Here is a 13,487-nt window from a genome sequence, read left to right on the forward strand (position 1 = left end):
CTGCTGCACTGTGTTCATTCTCTATTTCTTGTGTTCCTTATTGCTGCCTTTCTTTCTCATACTCTCCCCGACTTCCTGCTACACTCTGTGTTTTATTGTGCACCATAGTGTCGTTTGTGACTAGTTATGTGGCCGAGTCTTCGAGGATTAAGCTACCTCTACAACTCAGCAGTCGGCTATTTACACCATCCAATGTAGAATCATTACATTGATTCTACAGTGCAGAAGGAGACCATTTGGCCCATTGAATCTGCACCGACTGTCTGAAAGAGCACCCGACTTAGGTCTGTTCCCCGTAACCCTACCTAACCTGTACATCCCTGAACAGTAAGGGGCAATTTAGAATGGCCAATTCACCAAATGTGCACACCTTTGGACTGTGGGAAGAAACCAGAGCACCTGGAGGAAACCCACGCAGACACAGGGAGAAAGTGCAAACTCCACACAGACAGTTACCCAAGGCCGGAATTGAACCCGGGTCTCGAGCGCTGTGAGGCAGCAGTGCTAAGCACTGCACCACCGTGCCACCCGTGTCATGCATTAGCTGTATCAATCATTTGCAGCTAAATCCCACAGTACCAAAGTAACTTAGACTGTTTGGTAAACCAGAAATTCAATAGTACTAAAATTACAGTTAAAAAGGGAGCTAGGACTAGGGCAGCACGGTGGCAGAGTGGGTTAGCACTGTGGCCTCACAGCGCCGGCCGAGATCCCAGGTTCGATCCCGGCTCTGGGTCACTGTCCGTGTGGAGTTTGCACATGCTCCCCGTGTTTGTGCGGGTTTCGCCCCCACAACCCAAAAATATGCAAGCTAGGTGGATTGACCATGCTAAATTGGCCCTTAATTAGAAAAAATGAATTGGGTACTCTAAATTTTTATAAAAAAGAAAGGGAGCTAGGACTGGATAAAACATGAGTTTGGCCACAACTGGAGTAACGTGTTCAATTCTGGCCACTGAGTTACAGGAAGAATGTGATTGGAATACAGAGGCCAAAGAGGGAGATGTTGCCTGAACTGGGGAATTTTAGCCATGAGGAAGGATTGGATAGGGTGGGATTATTTTCTAAGGAACAGAGGAGGTTGCGAGAAAATGTGTAAAATTAGAGATTAAAAGCACCTTATTTCCTTTTACAGAGTGGGCTAGACAGCTGATTTGTAATGCAGAACAAGGCCAGCAGCCTTCAATTCCTGTACCAGCTTATCCGAACAGGCGCCGGAATGTGGCAACTAGGGGCTTTTCACAGTAACTTCACACTTGTGACAATAAAATATTATTATTATTACCCGGGGTATAGTTATAAAGTAATTGGCAGATGTATTTGAAGGCAACTGAGGAGAAATGTTTTCACCCAGAGAGTAGTGGAAGGTTCGGAAAGGGTGGTGGATGCAGAAATCTTCAATCATATTAAAAAAGTACTTGGAAATACACCGAAAGCTGAAAAGTGGGAACATTTTTGGCTGGCACAGACATAAGGCCGACTAGCTTCCTTCTCTGCCATAATCTTTTTTTATGCTTCTTTATGATTATTGCTTGATCTAATCAATTTGACACAAAACTTTGTATTTAAAGGCATTTGTTGAAACCATGAAAATGGTAATCTGGGGTTCATTGAACATTTGTGCCAAACCATTTTAAGGTGATAATGGGATCTAAACTGGCTGACTCGCTAATCAAATGTGCGCAGCAGGAAAAAATTAAATATTACTAGGTGCACTGGTCGCGAACTGTCAGGTTCACAGTGCTTGACTTTATTTTTGTGTGTGGTGTAAATGGATGGAAAATGGGCTTGTAATATCACAACCACAAAATAAATCTACTGGGCATACGTTTTAAGGTCTTGTAGCTAAAGTTGTGGCAGGGGAGGTCAGTTCTGTGTGTTGTACTGTCTGCAGCATGTGGGAATTCGTAGAAGTTCCTTGCCATCTGGATGACCACATGTGCAGGAAGTCCCACTGGTTTGACCAACTTGAGCTCCAGGTTTCGCAGTTTGAGCATCGGCTGGAGACGCTGAGGTTGATCCGCGAGGCTGTGAGTTAAATGGTTAGCACGTCTATAGTCGTAGTCACCCCAGCTTAAGGAAGTGCAGTCAGAGTGGGAATGGGTGACCACCAGTCAGAAGAAGGGAGAGAGGCTGGTAGTAGAAAAGCCAAGAATGCACCTCACGCAGGAAGCTTTTTTGTCTGTCGGCAAATGGTCGAAGTGACGGTTACTCTGGGGAGTGCAGCCAAAGCCAGGTTCAAGGCATTGTGGGTGGCTCAGCTGCACAGGGAGGAGGAGTAAGAATGGATGAGCAATAATGGTAGGTGACTCAATCGTGAGGGCTGCAGATAGGCATTTTTGCAGCCGCAGCCATTACTCTAGGATGGTGTGTTGCCTCCCTGGTGCCAGGATCAGGGATGTTACTGAATTATTGCAGGGCATTCTGAAGGAGGAAGGTGAACAGACAGAGGTCAGGTTCACATTGGTACCAATGACATAGGTAGAAAGATGGATGTGTTCCTGCAAAATGAATTTAGGGAGCTTGGTAGCAGATTGAAAAGCAGAACCTCAAAGGTTGTATTCTCTGGGATTACTCCCGGTGCCACATGCCAGTGAGTGTAGGAATAGGAGTATAGTGCAGATCAATGCATGGTTGTATACATAGAGTAGGACAAAAGGCTTTAGACTGCTGGATCACCTGGCCCATTTCTGGGGAAGGTGGGACCTGCACAAGTTGGATGGATTGCACGTGAACCAGAACGGAACTGACATCCATGCGGGTAGTTTTGCTAGTGCTGTCGGGGAGTGGTTTGAACTAATTTGGCTGGGGATGAGATATGGAATGGAGGTAGGGTAGGGGTGATGCACAGCTAAATATAGAAGAAAACCAAGTCAGTCTGAAAGGCAGCATGACTATAGGCAAGTGAAGGCACAAGGGAGTAGTATGGCAAGCTGGATTCCATTTATTTTAATGCAAGGAGTCTTCCAAGTAAGGTAGATGAGTTGAGGGTGTTGAATAACACATGGGAATATCACCGAGATAAGGTTGAAGGAGGGGCAAGACTGCATCTCAATATTCCGGGGTATAGAATCTGCAGGGGGGGGGGGGGGGGGGGGGGGGGTGTAAAAGAGGTGTTAGTGTCACAATGTTGATCAAGGAGTTAACTACTGTAGTAAGGAAAAATGATTTCTTAGAAGCTTTCTCAAATAAGGCCATAAGGGTAGAACTTAGAAACAAAAATGGGACAATCACATTGCTGGGAGTGAACGATAGGCCCCCAAACAGTCAGGGGGAGATAGAAGGGGGAGATTCAGAGGTGTTTTAAAAGTCTATTAAAGGCAAGAGGATGACCAGGGACCAACATAGCAATCTGTGTGTGGAGCCAGAAGATGCAGATGAGGTTTAAATGAGTACTGTGGAGAATGACGGTGTAGGTATAGAAATCAGGGAGGGGGACTGTGATATACTGGAACAAATTAACATTGAGAGAGAGGTGGTATTAACAGTTTTAGCAAACTTAAAAGTGGACCCCCAAGCCCAGATAAGATATATCCAAGTTGTTGTCCACGGCCAAGGGAGGACATTGCAGAGGCTCTGACAATTTTCATATCATCTCTGGCCACAGGAGAGATGCCAGAGGACTGGAGGACAGCTAATGTGGTACCATTATTCAAGAAGGGGTAGGAATAAACCAGGAAATTACAGGCCAGTGAGTCTAATTTCTAAGAGGTAGTGAAAGTATTCAAAAAGATTTTGAGGGCCATAATTAATCTCCACTTGGGGAGGCAAGGGTTAGTCAAGGATAGTCAGCATGGCTTTGTCAAAGGGAGATCATGGGCGGGATTCTCCAATACCCGGCAGGGCAGGGGGTCCCGGCAGGACGGAGTGGTTTGTGCCCTGCCAGCTGGCATGGAAGGCCTTTGGCGCCACGGCAGCTGGGGCCGAAGGGACTCCGCCAGCCGTCGAGAGTCCACGCATGCGCTGGAGTGTCAGCGGCTGCTGATGTAATCCCCGCGCATGCACGGGGGTGGGTTCACCTACGCGTCGGCCATCACGGGGGCCTACACGGCTGACGCGTAGGAAAAGAGTGCCCTTACGGCACAGGCCCGCCCGTGGATCGGTGGGCAGTTTTCGGTGGGTAGAGCACAGTTTTCTGGACCCAGTCATTGGCCTCCAGCCACATCAATCAATCCGAGTCATGACTGATGTCAGTCTTAAATGGCACAGCCGTCTGGATCTTTCTGTTTGAATTAAAGGTGCAGGCTGCTTTCCTTAAAGACACAGGTCCATTAAATGTTCATGGATCAAAAGTTTAACAGCAAAAGTAAAAGAAAGGGAGAAAAAAGGAATGAACAGGAACAAACAGGAAGGATCCTTACAATATTCATGATTGGCAAGAGAACTAAAAGTTTTATGTCCAAATTTGCAGATGATAGGAGGGTGGGAGGGTGAGCTGCGAGGAGGATGCAGAGATACGTGACTGGACATATGCATGGCAGATACAGTATCCCAACCGGCAATCGGTGGTTAGTTCCACGCCGTTGGGAACTCAGCCGGTCGAGAGCGGAGGATTGCTGGGCGGGCCTCGCAATGGGCCATCGGCCGCACAGTGTACTCCGCGGTCACGCCGATGTTCGGGGCCCAGAAAATAGCCGGACTGGCGCTGCACCCGATTACAGCTTGCAAGTGGATTCACTGCCCCTAAACCGGCCGCAATTCTAGGCGTGGCTGCGGAGAAACCAGTCCCATGTGTGATTTCAAGAAGCAATTAGAGATAGCTCTTGGGGTAAAGGGATCAAGGGATATGGGGGGAAAGTGGGAGCAGGGTATTGAATTTGATGGTTAGCCATGATAATAAAAGGGCAGCATGGTGGCACAATGGTTAGCACTGCTGCCTCACAGCACCAGAGCCTCGGGCTCAATTCTGATCTTGGGTGACTGTGCGGAGTTTCTGTGTTCTCCCCGTGTCTTCGTGGATTTCCTCCGGGTGCTCCGGATTCCTCCAATAGTCAAATGTGTGCAGGTTTGGTGGTTTGGTCATGTTTAATTGTCCCTTAATGTCCTGGGATGCACAGGTTAGATTATGGGGTTACGGGGATAGGGGGTGGACATGGCGAGAATGCCCATTCAAAGTGTCACTTCAGACTCGATGGGCCAAATGGCCTCCTTCTGCATTGTAGGTGCTCTATGGTTTCCATGCATCTTTGCATTAAATCACATTTAATAACACTTATTAGTTCATGACCATTTACATTAGGTCATGAAGACCTTACTTTGCTTGAAATGAAATGAAAATCGCTTATTGTAAATGTGATCAATCTAAATGCAGGTTGGTACCAAAGTGCGGTCCCATCGATCAGTTAAATTCTAGTCATAACAAACTCCCATTTTCACCTTGCTAATATATATCAATACAGATTGACGGTGACCTCATATTTACAATGATTGAGGAGATGATAATCGGAAAGATAGCTTGGATAAGTTCCAAATATCAAACCAGTGAAAGGAAAATGGGATAAGACCTGAAAATGGGTGTGGTGATCACAGTGCATGATTAACCCATTCTCATCCAGTGCAAACTTTGTGCTGCCTGGTCGTCATGTTTGCAGTAGGCAGCCCATGTGCTGTTGAGTGACTGCATGTGTGAGCATTTTGATTGGCAGCCCCGCTCTCTTCCCCTTCAGGCTATCCCTGCTTTCTGCACCCCCACCATACCCACCAATTTTCCCAAGGCTCCTGAGAACTCTCCCCTCACACCACCTCCAATTGGCAAGGTCTCCACATACCTGGGCCCTGGCAGTGCCAACCTGGCAACCGGACACCCTGGAACTGCCACCGAGCACCGCCATCCTGAGATTATGGCAGTGCCAACTGGGCACCCTGACAGTGCCACCCTGCCCTGTCCGCAATCCTGCCAGGGATTTCAATTGTCTGTGAGAGCGCCCCCCCCACCACGAGATGCCATTGTCCCATGTCCAACTTTTGTGTGGACCAGTACTAAATGCCGCCCTGGCAAGGTTTTGCAGGCGCAGCCATTGAGTACCGGGCTCCAGGTAAATCCAGCATCCGGGTATTTAAATGAGCCATTAGGTTTATATGTAGATTGGATCTTGCCCAGCGGGGGTGATATCCAGATCGCGCTGAGCGGAGCGAGCCAAATGACTCATGATCGGTCTGGCGCAGAGACTGATTTGAAGCTCTCGTGTGATTCACCCATTGCGCCCAGATCTGCGCTGGGATCGCTGAAACGTGCCCTAGGTAAGGACCCGATGTTAAAACTAAATTGTGCGGTCGCATGGAGAGGGCAGAGGAATGGAAGTAGCTAAATTGCTCATGCAGAGGACCGGCGTGGACTTGTTGTGCTGAATGGCCTCCTGAGCAGCCTTCAACGTTCTCTGAGCACTCTAGCAACAGCACCTTGATGCAGGAGGTTCCCATGATGAGAAAGGCCTTCTATCCACATGGGACCAAGTGAGTTTCTGAACAAATTCTGAGAAGGTGATGTTAGCCAGTAGCTACTCACAGTCAGTAACAGCAGCATAGCCCCATGTTGTTGTACACAGCACCAAGAGATTTTCAATGATGTCACACAAATCATTGTGCCTTTGAATGGCAAGCACTCCACAAACTGCAGTCCCAGGTACACACCCTGCTTAATGCACCACGGTCCCACATCGCACTCACAGAGTGAGAGTTTCCTCGCAACATGCCGCATGTTTTGCGGAAACGATCCCGCCGTTGTCAATTGGGTTTCCCGTTGAATGTATCCTCACTGCCAGGAAACCCGTGGTAGGGGCGCATGTCCTCACCCCGGAATGTGTTGGTCATTGTTCAGGCAGGTATGACTGAGTGTACATAGTGGAGCTAACAGAATCGGATCTTCCTTCCCATATCCCATTTCCCTCTTCTGTCCACAACATCGTCTGCTTCCCAAGCTGCAAATGGTGCAATTGTGCCCTTCATGCTTTCTCCCCACCTAGCACCCTGCACCTTCCTACACCAGGACCTTATTCTTCTGCCGTAATCTTTTCCAATGCCCAGCGGGTAGTGCAGAAGCAACAAATACAAGAGGAAGAAAGAGACTGATGACGAAACACCATGACTCGACCACATAGTGACAGACACCAGCTCAGCTACTGAGACTGCACATTTCAGAGGGTAGCCCAAGCAGGATCTGATGTGGAGAGTCAGTGGACACGAGTGGGTTTTGGACAAAGACGGGAAAAAGTGTTTTGCAGGGGCCAGCTCGGGAGAGATGGTTGTCACCATCAAAGAGCACATGGAGGAGGCCAGTGCCAACTTGGCACAGGGCTTTGCACAGAGATTAGAAACCACCCTTTCCAGTGTGGAACTGATGGACAAATCCAGAAGAACATCAGAAGACCCAACCATGATGCAGCAACTGATGCTCAGTGTTTCCGCTCCCATTGCAGCACAAACATCTTGAGTGCTCCAGGAGAAGCTCTGACTAAAATGGTGCAACCTCACCGTGGCCATGCAGGTTCAGGGCTTGCAGAGTAGAGTCTCACAGGCGATTAGGCCTATACCCTCATGATCGTGATGAGGCCTATAGCCTCATGATCGTGATGAGGCCTATAGCCTCATGATAGTGATGGGGCTGTACCCTCATGATGGTGATGTGGCCTATAGCCTTATGATAGCGATGGGGCTGTACCCTCATGATGGTTATGAGGCCTATAGCCTCATGATAGTGATGGGGCTTGTACCCTCATGATGGTGATATGACCTATAACCTCATGATAGTGATGGGGCTGTACCCTCATGATGGTGATGTGGCCTATAGCCTCATGATAGTGATGGGGCTGTACCCTCATGATGGTGATGAGGCCTATAGCCTCATGATAGTGATGGGGCTTGTACCCTCATGATGGTGATATGACCTATAGCCTCATGATAGTGATGGGGCTGTACCCTCATGATGGTGATGTGGCCTATAGCCTCATGATAGTGATGAGGCTGTACCCTCATGATGGTGATGAGGCCTATAGCCTCGTGATAGCGATGGGGCTTGTACCCTCATTATGGTGATGTGGCCTATAGCCTCATGATAGCGATGGGGCTGTACCCTCATGATGGTGATGTGGCCTATAGCCTCATGATAGTGATGGGGCTTGTACCCTCATGATGGCACGTTTGTGCAGGATACAAAAGGCCACAATGAATAGCAGCACATCCTCTGTTGAGTCCTGCTGTGCTCCTCCTGAGCGATCTAGCAACAATGCCACGGTGCAGTCGGACCATGTGTGCTCGGGGAGTGCCCTAGTCTCAGATTGCAATGTACTCCCCACTCCTGGAATAAAGTGTCTGGTCACCTTCTTTATGCAGCAGTGGATGGCAAACTGGGCAATGTTACTGATGTTGCCTACTTTAGTCTGTGAGAACCCTGGCACGTGTAAATGCATGGTCCCCCTCCCGCTCGCACCTTTACAGCCACTAGCATCACTGTCAAATGCCTGCTGAATGGCTGCAGGTCCGATGACAAGAAGTGGTGGAGCTCAGTGAACGCACCGTTTGCAAAACACAGATGTCATGCATACTCTTCCTCAGTATGGCTGAGGAAGAGAAATACTCCCTGAAGACTCTGGGCTGGTAAGGCCTCGTGTTGAGACCATCCTCCCTCACCACCTTCATCCCCTTTTTCCTTCTCCGCCCTCTGAGTTGCTTTTGCTCAGTTGCCCTGACATGCTGTGGCCCGAGGAGAATGGTAAGCACGGCACCCGTGACCGAGAACAAGTGACCTGACCAGAACCAAGGCCTCCATGTGAATGCAGTAGAAAGTTCACAATAGTCCTACAAACTCAGACCGAACCAATAGAAATCATTCAGAAATTAATGAGAAAGTAGTTGATGATTCCTTTCAGAAACACTGGAAGGAAGCCATGCTATTGGATATATGTTTAACTGTGTGTGTTTAAGTAAGGGTGTCATCTGATGTGGTAAAGTTGAAAATGGCACTCCTAGTCAAATCGGCACTCCAGTCTGACTGATGTCATAGCCTACCTTCCCTCCATAATTCTGGTGCTCGCTCCTACCACCTGCACCAAATGGTGTCTAGTGTGGGCCCTGCCGAGGGTGTCCAGACACCCTTTTGCATTCAAAACAAATGCACAACGTGCTGAAAATATGGGTGGTTGATGAGCTGAATTTTGCAGCCAACATGTATATTGTGAGACAAATTTGTAATTTCTTTAATTAATGGGACTGTTTTTAGTGCAAAGATAATTGAACTGTTCACCTCTTTGTTTATTTTGCGACCTAGAAGAAGGCCCGTGTGAACTCCAAAAGGTCTCACTGCCATTAAACAGCACCACCTTCTGACTGCAAGAAAGCAGCGCATGGATCTAACAGTAAACACAGACTGCTTTTTTACTGAGGCTCTTTCTGACTATTTTTCTCCCCTTCTTTCCTGGAGTTGTGACTTCTGTTTAGTTGCAATGCTTCAGCTGCTGGCAGCCTTCTGATCCTCAGCAAAGTGGCCATTGGTCATGCATACAGCTGGATACAAGCGCCAGTAAGGCATTCCTTCGGGTGGGCTGAGAAGGATCACAGCTGAGTCCAATCCTGTCCGCAGTAAGCTTCTGTATGGAAGCACTTACGACTGTTCGGGAGGCAGGACGGAATTGGACAGGATGGGCTCACTGGCTGGATTGTAATCAAGAGTGGGAGCCGTACCGATTTCCAACTATTTTGGTTCAAATCAGATGACGAAGGAAACTAAATCAAACGAGCCGAGGGATAACTTAAAGAAAAAGCCCCTGAAAGGGAGCCCGCCTTTAACAAAAACAAATCACAAATGAAACTTAGAATATCAAACCAAAATATGATTAAGGGGTCGATAAGGGACCAGGTCCCCGCGGTGCCCACCTGGCATGGAAGACTCGACACTGCCAATGGTCTCCACATGTTCTGTCTCCGGGGACACCACAGCCACGAATGTAAGTGTGGTAGAGGGGCAGACATTCAGTTTGGATGACCACCTCGGTCAGCCGTGGCCTGGGCCTGTTTATGGAGAGTTTGGCCATGTCTGGGAGCAGTTTCACAAGGATGTCCTCCTCCTTCCTGCCGGGTGCCCGTAGATTAGGAGAGTGAGGATGAAGTGCAACCAAAATTGATTAAATAACTGAAAAGGGGGAAGCCTAAAGCTACCTCTATACTCATAGTCCACAGACTCCACAATGCCGCAAGAAGGGCAAGTATTTTGGGAGTCTGAAAACCAATGCAAACTCTGGTTGTTTGGGACGATTGCATGCAACACCCTCCAGCCCAGGTCCCCAGTGTTAACGGGAGGACTGTGGGGCTCTGGCTCTGAAGGGTGATTCGGAGCATGGGGCAATGTGAAATTCCATCTGAGATAGAATGCGTTCAGACAGGAATTCACTGCACGCCTGTGCCTCCTCGAGTCCATGAGTGCCATAGGGTCCTGATTATTTTGAGGCTATGGGAGCACTGGCCGTGAGCTGGACTCCACCGCCGCACGATGCGGCAACTTGTGGGGTTACACCCAGCCCACCCCTCCGCCACCCAGCACATCTCCAATCCTGGTCAGCACAGTGGCCAAAACCTGTCCCTCTGCCAGCTACTGGAAATGGTTTTGGTGGAGATGCGAATTCTTGAGCAGCGGCTCCCCGACGGGGACGGACAGTCCAGACAGGGGAGAGCTGTGGAACGAGGCGACCAGGTTCCAGACACTGAGTAGGTCCTGGTAGACGGGCAACACCTGCACAAAGTTATGAAGATCGCTCAGGAAGCTGAACGTTGTTATTCTGGCAGAGCAGCTGACGTCACCAGGGCACACCATATCAGATGGGACTTGACGTGAAGCTATCGCTGCAGCATCTGAAGGTGGAAGGTCGCCACTTGAGTGCGAATGCACGCCTGCCCCCCCCGCGCTCAATTTGTTAATTCAGGAACAGTTATGCTAATTACATTACTCCCAAACACTCCCCCAGCTGAGATCAATTAACTCAGCATATACCCAGGATCAAACCTGCGGTTGTTGTGTTCCATGTTGTCAAAATCATATGAGTTAGGAGCGTACAAGAGGAGAGAAATGAGACACATCACCAGATATAACATTTCCTTAACAGAAAGCTCGATGATGGTGTTGCATGATGCAAAATTATTATTCATTAAGGAACTGGATGTGCTTAACATCACTCTAATAAAAGACAATTCTCCCAATTTTCCCAAGTATCAACGAATCTGCTGTAGAACTGAGTGATGAATGTAAGTGGATGTATGTAAAGTGTTCATGCTGAACAATTCTGTGATTCTGTAACTGGACATCTTGAGACATTGTTTGTGGTAAGCCTCAATTTTCCATATATCTGGGATAATGTTCATACATTCACAAGCTTCCAGTGTGGAAATACCTCTGGCTTGGTGCCTGCATGTTGCTAGGTTGTCTGTTATGTGACGCAGGTTAAAGCAGCGGCCATTCCGATATACAGGGCAGGGTCTTACTTTTCCAAACATATCTTCAGGCAGTGCTGAAGGGTGGACACATGGGGCTGGTTTCTCCGTACCTGTGGGCTTTATAGTGGTGGTGTCCTGTCTGGTGATTGGTTGTTCTGTGTCGTGTGTGTTTATTGGTTATCCTGTGTGTCAATCACTGCCTGTCTGCATCTCATGATATACATGAGTGGATATTATGACATCTCCCCCTTTTAAAATAAATTTTGGAACGTGGCTGTATATGCATGCATAACTATCGACAAGTGGGGAATGAATGAACATATGTACATGGGAAGGTGTCTAGCATGCAGATACAGAGCAAACTGAACAAAATTTACAAGATTTAAGTCTATAGATTCAGTCTTTGTGGTGAGCGGCGAATTCTCGTCGATCGCCGCAGGGGTAGAGGGGGAGACGCCGGCACCTGGACAGGCGGGATGGCTGCCATCTCGGTGGCCTTGTGGACTGGTGGGATTGCTGCCAGATCGGTGGCCTCGTGGTGCAAGACGTCCGGAGGAGGCATGATGACATGCGGGGAAGTGCGGTCGGGTGATGGGCAGGGAACTTTACGCAACGCCCTCCTGTTGCGCTGTAAAATGGAGCCATCAGCCATTTGGACAATGAAAGACCTGGGAGCAGTCTGTCTGACGACAACAGCTGGGGCTGACCAACCTCCCTCAGGCAGCTGAACGCGAACAACATCGTCTGGAGCCAGCGCAGGCAGATTCGTGGCATGAGCATCGTACGTGATCTTTTTCTGGTCCCTGGATCGCTTCACCTTCTGCAGCACCGTGAGGTCTGGAATATGGATGGCTGGTAGACTCGTCCTCAGGTTGCGGTTCATGAGCAACTGCGCCGGAGACAAACCAGTCGACAGAGGGGTTGCCCTGTATGCCAATAGCGCCAGGTTGAAATCCGGGGCTGAGTCTGCAGCCTTGTACAGCAACCGCTTGACAATATGGACCCCTTTCTCGGCCTCCCCGTTTGATTACGGGTAATGGGGACTGGATATGATGTGACTAAAGTGGTAGGATCGTGCAAAGTTGGACCACTCTTGGCTGCAGAAACATGGACCATTGTCACTCATTACCGTGAGTGGTATCCCATGCCTGGCAAACGTCTCTGCAGGCTTTGATGACGGACTTGGACGTGAGGTCCGACAGTTTCACACTTCCGGGTAGCTGGAGAAGTAGTCGACCAGGAGCACGTAATGACGCCCATTGGCGCGAAAGAGGTCTATCCCCACCTTGGACCACGGAGAGGTCGCAATCCCGTGCTGTTACAGCGTTTCCTTGGGCTGAGCTGGTTGAAACTTCCAGCTGGGATGGCATTCGGTTTGAGCAATATCTTGTAACGATATGGGGCGTGCCCATTCCATCAAACACGTTGTGGAATTGTGTGAGAATGTCATCAATCTCGGCCTGGAAATTTACATTGGGCGAGGCAGTCGCCGGTGTCGAGGACATGGCATGGACATGCTGGACCAGATTTAGGAGTTTGCATGCGCGAGCACCGAGCAGGGATGCCTTGTCAGGCCGGACGATCTTGAATCGTAACATCACTTTGACTGCCTTGTGAGATACACCTAGCTGACACGATCCACTGGCAGCTATGGCATTGCCATTGTAGTCAAGGAACTGGCAGGCTGGTGGAAGAATACTAGGTTGGTCTTGGATGCTGTCGAGGTCTGACTGTGATATGAGGTTTACAGATGCGTCAGTGTCCAACTTAAATCGGTTGCGTGACTGCTTAACCGTGATGACAGCACACCACTCGTCGTCAGGATCCACAGTGAGGATTGAAAGGTGGTTTGCAGGCACGGTGGAGTGTAGGTGATTATGCCCACCCAATATGGAGATTCGAGGCAGTCAGCATCGGGGTCCGTTGGGCTGTCGGGATCCGAATCCTGCATGCCTTGTTGTACGCATCAGACACGTCTGCGCTGCAGCTGGAATCGCTGGCTTTTGGTCGATGGAGCGGACCTGCATACAGCCGCGTAATGTCCAGGCTTTCCACACTGTCGACATCGC

At 49.1% G+C, this 13,487-nt stretch overlaps 1 protein-coding gene across 2 annotated transcripts in view; it reads left to right on the forward strand.

Moving 5' to 3' along the window:
- Positions 1–13,487, forward strand: part of LOC119969467 (probable phospholipid-transporting ATPase IIA) — a 280,025-nt gene that overhangs the window by 207,396 nt on the left and 59,142 nt on the right. The window lies entirely within an intron of this gene.

Source organism: Scyliorhinus canicula, chromosome 7 (genome assembly GCF_902713615.1).
Source record: "Scyliorhinus canicula chromosome 7, sScyCan1.1, whole genome shotgun sequence".
NCBI lineage: Eukaryota > Metazoa > Chordata > Chondrichthyes > Carcharhiniformes > Scyliorhinidae > Scyliorhinus > Scyliorhinus canicula.